Below are 16925 nucleotides of genomic sequence, written 5' to 3'. Positions count from 1 at the left end.
GCACAGACTTGAGAACAGCTTCTTCTCAAGGTAATCAGATTCCTAAATCAATCAGTTCTTTACACTCTATTCGTGGAGATGCTACCACACACACTGGCACAGCGGTACACTTGATGCCTTACAGCCCCTACAGCGCCTGAGACCCGGGTTCGATCCCAACTACGGGTGCTGTCTGTATGGAGTCTGTACATTCTCCCCGTGACTGCGTGGGTTTTCTCCGAGATCTTTGGTTTCCTTCCACACTCCAAAGACGTACAGTTATGCAGGTGAATTGGCTTTGTATAAATGTAAATTGTCCCTAATGTGTGTAAGATAGCGTTAGTGTGTGGGGATCGCTGGTCGGTGCGGGATCGGTGAGCCAAAGGGTTTGTTTCCGCGCTGTATCTACAAACTAAACGGAACCGAACTCATTCGGCTATTCTGTTCCAGTATATACATTTTAAGATATTTTTGCATTACAATCTTGCACCACATTGCTGTTTTGCACTCATCATCAGATTTATTTTTGTATCTCTCATTGCTGTCTGTATACTGTTAACTCCGTGAGCTTCATGTGAATAAGTTATTTCATTGCAACCTGGTGCAAATGATAATAAACTAATCAGAAATCCAAATCAGAAAACAAAATTTAAATTCACATTAACATTTGTGGAAATTCAACCTGCAGGCAAATACTTACAGTAATGGAAATTGAAGGCCTACTTGGGCCCCCGTTTCCCAATGCTCCAGAGTTTTGCGCAGTAGCGATATCGTCGCCGATGAGGTTTAACCGAGGCGTGATTATTGCTTCTTGTAAACACCGCTAACAATGGCCTGTTCCTTTTATCATCATTACTTTTTTGCATTTCTATCATTAATTTGTTCAATAGATCTCTACATCATCATCTATACCTATCGTGTCCCTTTCCCCTGATTTTCGTCTGAAAAAGGGTTTCAACCTGAAATATCATCCATTCCTTCTCTTAAGAGATGCTGCCTGTCCCGCTGAGTTACTTTAGCATTTTGTGTCTGTCTTTGCTCTGTCACTACTTACTTACCAAAGGCTGTATATATGCAATGCATGTGTAGGAAGGAACTGAAGATGCTGGTTTACACCGAAGATAGACACAAAATGCTGGAGTAACTCAGCGGGACAGGCAGCATCTCTGGAGAGAGGGGATGGGTGACGTTTCAGACGGAAGAAAGACAGATGTCTGAAGAAGGATCCTGCTGAGTCACTCCAGCATTTTGTGCCTATCTTCTTATATGCAGTGCATTATATATATATATTTATATTTATACATATATATATATATATATATATATATATATATATATATATATATATATATATATATATATATATATATATATATATATATATATATATCTTAGTCAGGTATACAGCCGATATATCTATCTATATTACTAAAAGTCTGATCTTGACCACTTCCTGTTGTTCTGTATATTGATTTTAGAAAAAACGCTGCCACTTACGGCTGTGATTTTTGGCCATCTTACTCAGAGTCCCCCTCCGCTGTGCAGGACAAGAGGATTTTTTCCATCGATGAAAAATAAAAGAGTTATTAGTGTTTAAAATGTTTTGAGATTCTCTCTTCTGAAAGCTACGCCCCTTCCTGACGGACTTTAAAATCCAGAAGTATTGAGTGCCTCAGTCAGTCTCTGTAAGATGTGGGAGTGAGAGGGTCACGTCTCTCAGTCTGAGCTGTGAAGAACACTGAACACATGTCTACTAAAATGAGTGGTTCTACTGACCTGTCAGTGCCCTTAATGTGGTTTGAAAATATATTTTGGAAATGCTAAAGTTGTGTTGCCTTTGGTTTGGAATTGCTAAAGCTGTGTCGCCTTTGGTTGGGAAATGCTAAAGCTGTGTTGCCTAATTAAATTTGCCTTTAAATTTGCCTTGCCTTCTATATAATTAAAAGTCTAATGTCTTTAAAAATAGCAGAGTCAGGGATATGCGAGGAAAGCAGGAACGGGGTACTGATTGGGGATGATCAGTCATGATTACATTGAATGGCGGTGCTGGCTCGAAGGGCCAAATGGCCTACCCCTGCACCTATTGTCTATTGTCTATTGTCTATTGTATATTGTCTATTGTCTATTGTCTAATCTTGTCTAATCTTGACCACTGCGTTTTATATTGATTTTAGGAAAAACGCTACCACCTACGGATGTGGTTTTTGGCCATCTTACTCAGAGTCCCCCTCCACCCATCAGGTGCCGAGGATTTTTCCCATCGATGAAAAATAAAAGAGTTATTAGTGTTTTAAAAATGTTGAGATTCTCTCTCCTGTCAATAACGCCATGAAGGCCATGGCTGATGGGAGAGGGGGAGGGACTATAAAACCCAGAAGTGTGGGCGTGGCTCAGTCTCTGCAAGAGGGAGGAGGGAGAGATCACAACTCTGTGTCTTTAGTGGCCTTGCACCCCTGCTTGAAATGGTATGAAACTGCACTTGAATTTGGTGATCTTGCACCCTGCTTGAAATGGAATTTCAAGGAATAGCCTTGAGTCAACTGCCAGCCCACCAGCCGTGAGTGAGTGAGCTGCCAGCACAACAGGCTTGAGTGACTGAACCGCCAGACCAAGAATCCATTCAGCCCACAATGTTCATACTAGCCCTCTGGAAACCAGTCCCTTCAGCCCACACACCCAGAAAGCCTCAGAAGCCCCCCCCCCACTGGCCACCAATATTGGAATTGGTGCAGAAGTGGAATATTGCGTTTGGGGACTAGTCCTCCCGTGTGATGCTGGGACCCAACGTGTCCCACTTAGTCTATTTCAGATTCAGATTCAATTTTAATTGTCATTGTCAGTGTACAGTACAGAGACAACGAAATGCATTTAGCATCTCCCTTGAAGAGCGACATAGCAAACGATTTGAATAAAAAAAAAATAATAATAAGTGTCCGGGGGGGGGGGGGGGGTGATTGGCAGTCACCGAGGTACGTTGTTTAGTAGAGTGACAGCGGCCGGAAAGAAGCTGTTCCTCGACCTGCTGGTTCGGCAACGGAGAGACCTGTAGCGCCTCCCGGATGGTAGGAGGGTAAACATGGTTGGGGTGAGAGCAGTCCTTGGCGATGCTGAGCGCCCTCCGCAGACAGCGCTTGCTTTGGACAGACTCAATGGAGGGGAGCGTGGAACCGGTGATGCGTTGGGCAATTTTCACCACCCTCTGCAATGCCTTCCGGTCGGAGACAGAGCAGTTGCCATACCATATACTAGTATATGTATATATCTATCGGTTGTGTGCCTGAGTAGGTTCCTGGGTCTAATAAGCATGTATATTTCTCAGTGAGCTTGTACATTTAGACAGCCAGAATCTGGCTGTGTGCAACATGAACATAACAATGCTTCCTTTGAAACTCGGTTGATGGCAGGAATATTTTAATTTTATTTTCTTTACTTGAGATGTGTGTCAATTAGAAACCACAGCCAAAAAATGGGGAAAAAACAAGTTGTTCCTAACGAACAGTGCAAGCGCTTTCTGAACAGCACACCTAAACATGCGGGAATGGAAAGAAAATGTAAATGGCTTATATTTCAGTGCACGCACTGTGATACGGTAGAAACAGCAGAACCCCCAACACAATTGCTGTCCCTGTTGTCCTGGCTACTCTCTGTCCCTCAATCAATCTGACAATCTACTCATTATCACATTGACAGGGAGCTGTAGAAGCTTGCATAGAAACATTAAAAAAATGACAAATTTGTGCAGGAGTAGGCCATTCGGTCCTTCAAGCCAGCACCACCATTCAATATGATCATGGCTTACTATCTAAAATCAGTACCCCATTCTTGCTTTTCCCCCCAAATCCCTTGATTCCATTAGCAAGAGCTACATCTAACTCTCTCTTGAAAACATCCAGTGAATTGGCCTCCACTGCTTTCTGTGGCAGAGAATTCCACAGATTTACAACTCTCTGGGTGAAGACGTTTTTCCTCATCTCAGTCCTAAATGGCCTACCCCTTATTCCTAAACTGTGACCCCTGTTTCTGGACTGCCCTAACATTGGAAACATTTTTCCTGCATCTAGCCTGTCCAACCCTTTAATCATCATCTTGGTTGTCATTACTACAATGACTACTCTTGAAAGCATGTCGATCCTCTTTCATCAGACTAGATGGAAATCAGCAACATTCCAGGGTCACCAGAATTAATCTGAAAACATATTGTTACTTCAATTGATTCCTATTCTTCCATTTATGTCAATAAACGTTCCATGTGTTAACTGCAACAGCAGTAACAACAGACATGAAGGGAAATTGTTACGTCATCTATTTGGCTCCTCTTGTTGGACTACCCAGTGTTTTCCAGAAACGTTCTTTGCCAATAGCCACTGTTCTAGGTTCTCCAGGGGTGCACAACAGATGTCTTCTCTTACTTGAAACTTTGGTCTGGGTACAGCTGTTCATTTGTGAAGCTACTTGCAATGCTCACGAAATTCAGAGTGAGAGGCAGTGGAGAGCTAGATGTTGGCTGAAATCGACAAGGGTGGGGAGACACTGTGCGCGTGCTGAAGAAGGAAAGGGTACGCCCTCTGGCTGCCAAACCAGTGAAAATATATCATGCGTTTCACCATCTTTGGTGCACTTACCAGCCATGCCATGAAGCAGTAACATTGAATCAGGTGAACTGCAAAGAATTTGCAAAAGATAGCCACAAAATGCTGGAGTAACTCAGCAGGACAGGCAGCATTTCTGGATAGAAATAATGTGATGCTTCAGACTGAAGAAGGGTCTCACATCGAAATGTAACCCGTTCCTTCACTCCAGAGATGCTACCTGTCCCGCTGAGTCTCTCCAACATTTGGTGTTGGTTAAATTTAGTTAGATTTAGAGTTAGATTTAGTCCTTAAGGCTAAAGGAATCAAGGGATAAGGGGGAAAAGGCAGGAACGGGGCACTGATTTTAGACGATCAACCATGATCATATTGAAAGGCTGTGTTGGCTCAAAGGGCCGAATGGCCTACTAATTCACCTGTTTTTCCATGTTCTATGGTGTCTATCTTCAGTGTAAATCAGCGTCTGCTGTTCCTCATATTTCCTATCCATGTATCTGTCCAAATATCCATTTAATGCTGTTATAGTACCTGCCTCAACTACCTCCTCTGCCAACCTGTACAAAATACCACCATGTGTGTGTGTTGAGAAAAGGTCGTGAACTAATGTGAATTGGGCTTGAAAGTGCCATATACATTTTTCTAATGGATCTTGAAGAGTCATGGAGCGAAACAGTATGAAACAGGCCCTTTGGCCCACCTTGCTCATGCCGACCATGATGCCCCGTTTACACCAGTCCCACCTGCCCACGTTTGGCCCAAAGTATTACCTGGAAATGGTTGCATGTTCCAGGTTAAATCGATGTATATGCAAATTAGACTGATATGCACAGTTATAATTTTGCATGTATTATGGGCGCATCAGTTGAATTCTTTGGAATAAATATTTCTGCTATTCAGAAAAATACAAAACATTTTTAAAATCATTTGAACCGGTTAAAAAACCCCAAAAATGTTTAAATTATTAAAAATGATATAAAAAAACAATTGACCTAAATATATTCAGAAGCATTGATCTGCAATTAAATCCATTTCAGTAATATCAATAATCAATAATCAAGCATATGTGACTTACCTTTTAACTTGTCCTGTTCTCTTGGAGCCAATATTCTCCTTTCAAAAGAGTGTTTGTGATATGTAGGAAGGAACTGCAGATGCTGGTCTAAACCGAAGATAGACTCAAAAAGCTGGAGTAACTCAGGGGAGCATCTCTGGAGAAAAGGAATGGGCTGTTCCTGGTCAGCTATTGCTGCTTCAGCAGACAGGTTCCCCAGTACAGGTACCGTGGTAATGCTACAGTTTCATACTCAGCCCTTGGTTTTCATCAGATGGACAGCCAGCACTCCTGCAAAAAACTCTGGGGCAATTTTGGAAGGGCCCTGTATCAGAGTGCCAGAACATAGAGTCATAGAGTGATACAGTGTGGAAACAGGCCCTTCGGCCCAACTCGCCCACACCGGCCAACAATGTCCCAGCTACCCTAGTCCCACTTTCCTGCGCTTGGTCCATATCCCTCCAAACCTGTCCTGTCCATGTACCTGTTCAACTGTTTCTTAAATGATGGGATAGTCCCAGCCTCAACTACCTCCTCTGGCAGCTTGTTCCCTACACCCAACGTCGTGCACAACTGCAACGTGACCTCCCAACTTCTATACTCGATACTCTGACTGTTGAAGGCCAAAGTGCCTATCTACCTGCCACTGGGCCTTCAAGGAACCATGCACCTGTACTCCTAGATCCCTCTGCTCTACAACTACCCAGAGGCCTACCATTTACTGTGTAGGTCCTGCCCTTGTTCGACGTCCAAAAATGCAACAACTCACATCCTGTAGGGAACTGCATGGAATGCGGAAGCGGGGATTGTGGGCTTGGGTTGGTGCCTCCGGACTTGCTGGCTGAGTCCAAGATTAGAGATGAGAACTATAAGTTGGAAACAGGGCCAGTTCCCTTTACACCCAACACATTATACAACATTGGTGTAATGAAGCAACAAGTACAGGCCTGAAGCCAGCAGAGAAATTCAAACTGGCCCAAGAGAAAACAGATTTCTGTCCAGGGCCCAACACAGCAGCAGAGAGAAGTTAAGAATTCAGTAGTACACTGAAGTGCAGCATTGCATGTGATCGAGTGACCTTGCCCCTGTTGGGATCTGTTATCTGGCAATAACTCATCTCTTTTGGCTTTCCATGTCTATCTTGGCTTCCCAAATTTGATTTTTATTGAGGTGCCCAATGTATACATTAACACTAGCACAAGCTGACGGTGTAAATGTAATACACACATGGACACATTCACTGTCAAAGTGAGATATAAGGAATTAATCCAACAGCCAAACATATTATTCGTGTTCAAATATCATGATATCACCACCACATTCTAACCTCAAAACCATCGCTCCTCCTTCATTGTTTCAAAGGTCTCCTGAGATTTAATCTTCAGTCCCAATTTTAAGAAGATACTAAGTGCTGGAGTAACTCAATGGTTCAGGCAGCATTTCTGGAGGACATGGATAGGTGAGATTGCAGGTCAGGTCACTGCTTCAGACTTTGAGGAAGGGTCTCGACCGGAAACATCACCTATCCATGCCCTCGAGAGATGCTGTCTGACCTGCTGAGTTACTCCAGCACTTTGCCTTATTTTATATAAACCAGTATCTGCAGTTCCTTGTTTCTCCATGACCCCTAATGTCAGGCTTCCAGAAATATTCTTGCATTCTATTTCCATATTAGTTATAAACCCTTAATACCAGTGGTATGGTACAATGTGAACTGATGATCTTGACTTTGGCCATGCAGATGGTGGAAAGTGTTCATCTAATGATGTGATCTTCAGTTTAGTTTAGTTTAGAGATACAGGCCCTTTGCCCCAGCGAGTCTGCGCCGACCAGCCATCCCAGCACGCTAACACTATCCTACACACACGGGGGACAACTTACACTAATACCAAGCCAATTAACCTACGTCTTTGGAGTGTGGGCGGAAACTGAAGATCTCGGAGCAAACCCAAGCGGTCACGGGGGAGACCGTACAAACTCCATACAACCAGCACCTGTAGTCGGGATCAAACCCGGATCTCAGGCGCTGCAAGCGCTGTAAGGCAGCAACTCCGTTACGCCACCGTGCCACCCCATCAGTTCTGATGCTTATGTATCCTCTCCAGCCACCTCTCCTCCTCCATTGCATATACTACACTCTTCAGGCATTGCTGGACATCTAATAACCTCAAATTGCTGCTAACGATCTCAATGTCAACTAAGAGCATGAGGAACGAGAGAAGACCAGTTAGCCGCTTGAGAATGATTCCCACACAGTAAGATCACAGTAGGATTAGTAAGATTGAAGTTCTCTTGAACGTCTACAGTTGCACAGTAGAGAGCATACTGACCGGTTGCATCGTGGCCTGGTTTCACAACTTGAACGTCCGGGAGCGTAAAAGACTGCAAAATGTTTTGACCACTGCCCAGGCCATCACCGGCTCCGACCTCCCCACCATCGATGGGATCTATCATAGTCGCTGCCTCAAAAAGGCAGCCAACATCATCAAAGACCCACACCATCCTGGCCACACACTCATCTCACCACTGCCATCAGGAAGAAGGTACAGGAGCCTGAGAACTGTAACGTCCAGGTTCAGGAACAGCTTCTTCCCTACAGCCATCAGGCTATTAAACACTACAACCTCATAAGCTATGTACTACAATAGACTAATATTATTATTATTATTGGACTGTTATTGTTTGTTCTTATTTTTCTGAGTGTTTGTTATATTATTTATTATGATTACATATTCTGCTGTGCTGCAGCAAGTAAGAATTTCATTGTTCTATCTGGGACATGACAATAAAACACTCTTGAATATTGATCTCGACTCAGTCTCAATTGCGCTTCTAATACCTGATTCCCCAAATGTCTGCCAATTCACCATTTATATATTCAATGACTCACAGCTCTATGGGTTAGGGAATTCCAAGATTCATGCCCTCTGAGAAAACAAATGCTCACCGTCTTTACAGAAAGCATACTGTCGGGTTGCATCACAGTTTGGTTTGGGAACAGCTCTGCCCAAGACCGCAAAATACCGCAGAGAGTTGTCGATGTAGCCAAGTCCACCACATAGACTACACTTCTCACCATTGGCTCTATCTACACTTCACGCTGCTTCGGATAAACAACCAACATAATCGAAGACTTGTCCTACCCCGGTCATTCCTTCTTCTCCCTGCTCCCGTCAATAGAAGGTGCAGAAGCTTGAAACTGCGTACCACCAGACTCAGAAACAGCTTCTTCACCACTGCTATCAGGCATCTGAGCAGTTCTTTCATAAGCTAGGGTACTGACCCATTCACCTCTACCCCATTGTGGACATTGAACTTTGTCTGTGGAACTCAAATCCACAATGCTGAGAACTATATTCTGCAATCTGTATCTTCCCCTTTGAAGTATCTATTGTACGAGTTTGAGGACTGTATTTATGTCTGGTATATCTGATTTGTTTGAACAGCATGCAAAACAAAATGTTTCACTGTACCTCAGTGCACATGGTAATAATAAATCTAAACCTTGTTTTAAATGTACCTGCCCTTAATCTGAATCTATGATTTCTGCTTCTAGATGCATCCAAAAGGGGAATCTATTTATCGTCATCTTTCACCCCCCCCCCCCCCCCCCCCCCCCCCAGAATCAATAAGATCACACGTAATGTGTAGGAAGGAACTGCAGATGCTGGTTTACATCAAATATATGTAAATCAGATATATGTAACATCAAAATGCTGGAGTAACTCAGCGGGACAGGCAGCAGATCTGGACGCAAGGAATGGGTGATGTTTCTGAAGAAGGGTCTCAACCCGAAATTTCACGCATTCCTTCCTTCTCTCCACAGTTGCTGCCTGTCCCGCTGAGTTACTCCAGCATTTTGTGCCTACACAAATAATGTAGCCAGTTTCATCTTCAAAGTGATCCATGGCTAGATTTTGAAAACACCTGCCTGCTCCAGGCTTTGCAGTGATGTTTGCATCCACAGGTGAAGTTCATGAGACTGGATGGTAGGCGGTGTTGTACCGTTATTTAAGAAAGGCAGCAGGGGGAAGCCAAGAAGCTCCAGGCCGGTGGGCCTGACATTAGCGGTGGATAACTTATTGGAGGTGTTGACATAGACAGAGGAGAGCCTTCACAGTGCACACCATGCCTGACAGTGTTGTAGAACAGGGTGATCTAGGAGTACCAGTAGGTAGTGCTGAACTATTATCGACCTCTTTAGCGACCCTTGGACTGTGTTCGCTTTGCCTTGCACTGAACGTTATTCCCTTATCTATCTCTATCTCTATCTATATCATATATCTATACACTGTAAACGGCTCGATTGTAATGATGTGTTGTCTTTCTGCTGACTGGATAGCACGCAACAAAAGCTTTTCATTGTACCTCGGTAAACGTGATAATAAACAAAAAAACTAAACGCAGTTCCTTGGGAGTATCATCACAGGTAGATAGAGTCCTAAAGAAGGAACTTGGCACGCTCGCCTTCATCGGACTGGGAATTAAGTATGGGAGTTGGGATGTTACACTGCAGTTGTATGAAGCAGAGTTACACAAAAATGTTACTAGGGATCAAGGGCCTGAATCTAGTTTAGTTTAGAGATACAGCACGGAAACAGGCCCTTCGGCCACCCGGGCCCGCGCTGACCAACGATCCCCGCACATTAACACTATCCTACATCCACTAGGGACAATTTTTACATTTACCAAGTCAATTAACCTGCAAACCTGTAAGTCTTTAGAATGTCGGAGGAAACCGAAGATCTCTGAGAAAACCCACGCAGGCTAACAGACAGCACCCGTAGTCGGGATCGAACCAGGCTCTCCGGCACTGCATTCACTGTAAGGCAGCAACTCTACCGCTGTGCCACCATGACTGCCTGAGGTATAGGGAGAGGTTAGGCAAGCTGAAACTTTATTCCTAGGAGCATAGGAGTAGATTCAAGATTCAAGAGAGTTTATTGTCATGTGTCCCAGATAGGACAGTGAAATTCTTGCTTTGTAATGATCTTATAGAGATGTATATGGTCTTGAGAGGCATGGGTCAGGTGCATGCACACCTTTTTACGCCAACTTCATCGTTTTTTTCCCAGGGAAGTGGAATTAAAACCTGAAGGGCATAAGTTTACAATGTGATTGGGAAGATTTAATCATGACCTTGGCCTCCACACAGAGGGTGGTGTGTATGTGGAACAAGCTGCCAGAGATAGCAATGGAGGTAGATACAATAACAACATTTGGACAGGTACATGTATCAAACAGAGGGATGGAATAATGGGCAATAATGGGTTAACCTGGATGGATATCTTGTTCTGCATGGACAAGTTGGGTGTTTGTCAATGCCATATGACTCAATGACTACGACACCACAACCACTCACCTCTTTGACCCTCCCTTCCCAGCGCTGTTGCCATGTACTCTTACTCAATACTATTACACTGTTACACTTTAGGTATTAGTGTACTACGTACTGCAGAATGCGCTATAATCTTTGCACCGTTCTGCTGTTTTACATTCATGATTGTATTTATTGTTGTACTCTAATGGGTCATACAGCGTGGAAACTTGCCCACACCGATCAACATGTCCCACCTGCCCACGTTTGGTCCAAATCCTTCCAAACCTGTCCTATCCATGTACCTGTCTAACTGTTTCCTAAATGGTGGGATAGTCCCTGCCTCAACTACCTCCTCTGGCAGCTTGTTCCATACACCCACCAACCTTTGTGTGAAACAGTTACCCCTTAGGTTTCTATTAAATCTTTTCCCCTTCACCTTAAACCTGTCCTCTAGTCCTCGATTCACCTACTCTGGGCAAGAGACTGGGTGCATCTACCCAAAGGAGAAAAGGACAAGGATAAAGGACATTTATTGTCACAAACACCAATTGGTGCAGTGAAATTTGAGTTACCATGCAGCACACAAATTAGATAAACACAACACTATATAATTTAATATAAAACATAAAAAACATCCCCCACAGTGGAATCAACGTTTCCCACTGTGAGGGAAGGCACCAAAGTTCAGTCCTCTTCCTCTGTTCACCCGTGGGCGGTGCCTATTGAGGCCTATGCAGTCGCCGCTACAGGCCCTGTTTCAGGCCCTCGAATGGAAGAACACTCTCAGCGGCCCAGAGCCTCCTAATCGGCCACTTCCTACCGGAGACCGTGGCTTCTGAAGTCCACAGGCCGAGCAGGGCGGAGATTCAACGCTGATGACCTCAGTGAGAGATCCCAAGGGTTCCGCGATGTTAAAGTCAATGCCGCCTGCGGCTGGAAAGTCAGTGCCGCCCGCGGCTGGAAGCTCCGTAGACCACAGCTCCACGATGTTCAAAGTCGGCAGTCCCAGCACTCCAGAGCTCCATCACGGTGACCCCGGTAAGGCATCGCTCGCTCCGCGGTGGAATCCAGTGCTGCGCCACCGCTGCTGAAGCTGAGGCAGGAAAGGCCGCGCAAATCCAGGTGGTAGGCCGCAAGGAGGTGGGCGAAGATTAGGCTTGGAGAATAGTCGCATCCTCGACCAGGAAGGGACTAAGAAAACAGTTTCCCCCACCCCCCCAACATAAAAAAGACTAAAATACCTCCAAAAACAAACTTTAAAACAGTCTAAAAATAACAAAAAGAATGAAAGGACAGACAGCTGCAGGCGAGGCAGCCACACTCAATGGCGCCACCACTTGCTCTAATTCTATTCCTCTAATGTTTGTATAAAATGATATTGTATTTATTGTTTACTCTGGGAGCATTATGAGAATTTGGAATTTAGTTGTCCCATAGTGTCTATGGCAATAAACCAATCTGATCCTCGGCCAGTGTGTTTGGAGTTTGGAGTAGGTGTAGGTGTAGGTCTAGGATGGTGATCCTAAGGTAAGTGATCAATTTATTTCACAGGTACTGGAGGTGAATTTGTAAACGTCCACATGCCACAAAATATAACCGTGATCCTCCACCTCCATGTGACTCCTTCACATCCTGCTTATCTATCTGGAGACTGTACTGGCTCCATTTTCAGGTTACATCTAGGCAGGTTGAGTTGCAATGGATCTTGAATAGTGCACATAGACAAAAAACGCTGGAGTAACTCAGCGTCTCTGGTGGAAGGAATGGGTGACATTTTGGGTGGACACCCTTCTTCAGACTCGACCTGAAATGTCACCCATTCCTTCTCTCCCGAAATGTCGCCTGTCCCGCTGAGTTACTCCAGCACTTCGGTGTAAACCAGCATCTGCAGTTCCTTCCTACACAATGCAGCACCGGACAGGCCCTTGAGCCCATAATGTCTGCGCTAAACATGATGTCAAGATCAAACCTTGTTGGCCTGCATATAATCCAATCCACGCATATCCATGTGCCAATCTAAAAGTCTCTTAAATGCAACCATTATATCCGCCTCCATCACCACACCTGGCAGTGTGTTTCAGGTACCCATCAATCTTCCCCAAACTACTCCTTTAGACTATGGCCATCTCACCTTAAGGCTATGCCCTCTAGTATTTGATATTTCCATCCTGGGAAAAGGTTTAGACTATCCTCCCTATGCCATTCATAATAATGTCTCCTCTCAACCTTCGGAATTCCGGAGAAAACAATCCAAGTCCCTGCTAGTAGCGAATACCTTTTAATCCAAACGCCATTGTAGTAAACCTCCTTTCCAAAGCCTCCTTCCTGTATTGGGGTGACCAGAACTGTCCGCAATACTCTGAACACAGCCGAACCAAAGCTGCATCCTGTATTTCAGCGTTCTACAATTTGGCCACCAAGCTGAAGTGAGAAGAAAGGTTTTCTCTTCCAGAATGAAAAGTAAACTCTGCAAGGGGATTTTGCCAGCCAGACAGTTGGTATCGCCATTCAATGTTTATATGGAAAGAAATGCCGGTGAGATTCTGGGACTGGTGGACTCTGACGGAGTAGGAATTGTGGGTGTGATGGTTTGCAGAGGTTGGAATATTGGAGTCATTAGCTTGACATCGATTAGCTGCTCATTACCTCCTGTAAACAGAGGGATCACTTGTGCTCTGCCCATCGGAGCAGACATGTGACAAAGGCTTGCGTCACGGACTGCAATCCCCTGTATAAAGACCCATCACATGGCATATTAACTTTATTTCATCAAAATGCATTGAAAGAAAAAGTATACTAAGTGATCTCCACTAATTTGAATACATTTTCCTGTGTATATATATCAACTTCAATTAACCCTTTCGCGACAATTCTGACAAGTTTTCAATTACAAAAATGGCGGCGCGGTGGTGCAGCAGTAGAGTTGCTGCCTTACAGCGCTTACAGCGCCGGAGACCTGGGTTTGATCCCGACTATAGGTGTTGTCTGTACAGAGTTTGTACCTTCTCCCCGTGACCGCGTGGGTTTTCTCTGAGATCTTTGGTTTCCTCCCACACTCCAAAGATGTACAGGTTTGTAGGTTAATTGGCTTGGTGTATGTGTAAATCATCCCTAGTGTGTGTAGGATAGTGTTACTGTGCGGGGATCGCTGGGCGGTGCGGACTCGGTGAGCCGAAGGGCCTGTTTCTGCGCGGCATCTCCAAACTAAACTAAACTAAACTATCAGAAAGTCCCATCTTTCCGGTTGTCTCTGTTCCTCATTCTCTACGAGTGCAAAATGGATGTTATCCCCGTAGACTCTGAGCTGGGCTCAGCTGTTTGTCCATTTGTGCAGCAATTAACAATGGTGAAATTATTCAGCTGTATTGAAATGTCAGTGATGCCTTGGCTGCGGAGAAACAAGTAGCCCATTGAGAGTGTAAATATTTGTCGATATCTGATGTTCCTTAGCACCCACCACACTCACAGGCATGCCGACATGCTGGCAGAAAGTGTCATGAAGTTTATTCATGACACAGAACATGACCAAGTTCAAAGTATTACCACTGCTGTTCCAAAGCTTTCATTTAGCAGTTAATATAAAAATCAAACACATTTCAGTGCATTTGAAATGGACAACATATCTACTCTTTTCAGCATAAGGCATCACATGAATTATTTTGCAATATTGTGCATAGAATTTTGTTACATAATGTGTAGTGATTGTGTGTAGGATGGAACTGCAGGTGCTGGTTTAAACCAAAGATAGACACAAAAAGCTGGAGTAACTCAGTGGGACAGGCTGCATCTCTGGAGAAAAGGAATAGGTGATGTTTTGGGTGGAGACCCTTCTTCAGACTTTGCGTGATTGTGTGTCTTAGCTATTGGTGGGCATGTACCGTGATCAGCCTGCTCATGGAGTTTGTTTCTTTCTGATAGAATAAGATGGGATTTCTGCCACTGATGTGTTTAATAGGGAAAAAAATAACATTTTATCGTGTTTTAACAAGAAATTCCTAAGTCAATGTTGCAACACACCACTTCCCACTATTAGATGATGGTGTGATGTATGAATGTACCACCAGAATCGGTCTTTCAACCCAATTTTTATGTAATTTCCTACTTTAATGGATGATAAAGCCTGATTTCTAGGTTGTCATCTAATGTGTGAGTATCTTACTTCCTGGCTCTTCTTCCCACCATGTTTTGCTTTTCCCACCTTGAATTTTGACAAATAATCTGTCATTTTCTCCGCCCACAGAAGTCCTATATTTACTGGAAGGTGAAAAGTGGGTGAAAATCCTGTGGGGGACAGGAGGGGGGACCTATCCCCACCCCATGTTTTGTGAAACATGTCGCAGCAAAACCGAAGCCCCCATAGTCAAGTCGCAGCCGCAATGCCTCCACAGCCTCCGAAGTCAGCCAGTCCACAGGCTCTGCAAACAGAATCCTCAAGCGATTCCAGTTGGAGGCCGCCAGCTCCTAGAATCTAGCAGCCTGGGACCGTGGGCAGTAGGTTGCCAACCCCTTTCCTAGATGTTAGGCCTCATTGTGCCCTCCTCCTCCAAATTTTAAAAGTGATTTCAGCCCCTGCTTCATGTCCCCTGCAGTGGCAGCACATGGAGTCATGTGTAAGCAACACAAAGAGAGTACAACATCTCTATGGAGCCACCTCCCTTGTTGCACCATCTGCAACGGGGCACGCAACATCCAACATGCAACACCTCAGCACAACATAATTCAGTCATCTTCAACTCCAAGGACTGCCTCAGAGTAAGAGAATATCACTACAGGACCCCACCTGGAAGGCCCGGCTTGCCCCCCTCGGCTGGATGAAATTGAGCGTAAGGCCAGTTAGCAGACCATCTGTGGGAGGGAGTGCACTGCCTGGATGGGGGAGTGGCCTCTGGAGGCCCTGCAGCAGCCTGGGGTTTGGCTGGACCGGGCACTGCTCCTAGAGGCCAAGCACATGGAACACATCTGGCCTACAACGGTGGAAGACACAATGGCCACGCTTGGCCAGGCAAACCCTGCAATGCCATCAAGGCAGTGGACCTTCATGGTCAAGCCAAAATATGTGCACTTACAACTGGGCGTTGAAATTGGTACCAAACTAGCGACTCTGTATAGTGTCTCAGTGTACTACTGCTATACACTTGTACAGTATCTGAGATACTTATCTAAGTGCTTATGTATAGTGATCCTTGTACTGAACTGTAAACAAAAATAAATTTCACCGTACTTCAGTACATGTGACAAATAAAGTGCCATACCATACCAAGTAGCTGAGCAAATCATAGCAGTCTCATTAGGGAATGTGCTGTGTTGTATTGTGAACCCACCATTTTCACCGGGATTGCTGCCAATTCCTACATATATACCATTTATTTTTTGCTAAATCTTCAAACCACTTTTCAGAACAATATTTCATAGAATGAAACCTCTGTCCCACGGTACGAGCTCATTCCAAGAGTTCTTCCGAATTCGCCCTGATTCGAACTCGGAGATTTAATGGCCAGTCGTCAGTACTCGGGGCTTTCGTGGACATTTTTCATCATGTTGAAAAATCTTCACGAGTCTTCCCGTGCTTACCTGCCGTAAGCGAGTCTTCCCGAGTATCTGCCGTTAGCGCTAAGAGACATCCCCGAGCTCCGACGTACCCGCTATGTTCATTCTCTGTGCTTACCATGAGTTTGATTTTTTTTAAACTGGGGAGAGCTCTTGGAATGAACTCGCACCGTGGGACAGGGTTATTAGTCTTTGAAACACATAATTCAGAATTGTGCTGTAAAAATGAAATTACGCACTTGAAAGCATATTGTTGGGAAGGTCCTGCAGTAAAGGAATTCAATTGACATCTGGAAAGTAATTCAACAGTCAAGAGTGTTTAATTGTTTTTTTAAATTAATTGATTGGAAAATACAGCATGGAAATGGATCCTTCATCCTAGCCTCACCAAATATCAGTCACCCTTTCACACTGATTTTACTTCGGAGTCACGTGAGTG

At 44.5% G+C, this 16925-nt stretch overlaps 1 non-coding gene across 1 annotated transcript; it reads left to right on the top strand.

Moving 5' to 3' along the window:
• The first annotated feature begins 729 nt into the window (after nt 1-729).
• On the top strand, nt 730-870 carry LOC129706582 (U4 spliceosomal RNA). The gene has a single exon (XR_008725077.1). It is a non-coding gene; the product is annotated as a U4 spliceosomal RNA (small nuclear RNA).
• Nucleotides 871-16925: the final 16055 nt, after the last annotated feature.

The sequence above is a fragment of the Leucoraja erinacea genome, chromosome 19, assembly GCF_028641065.1.
Source record: "Leucoraja erinacea ecotype New England chromosome 19, Leri_hhj_1, whole genome shotgun sequence".
Taxonomy (NCBI): Eukaryota; Metazoa; Chordata; class Chondrichthyes; order Rajiformes; family Rajidae; genus Leucoraja; species Leucoraja erinaceus.
Note: the sequence above shows the minus strand (reverse complement) of the source record. Positions and strands in the feature narration are given on the sequence as shown.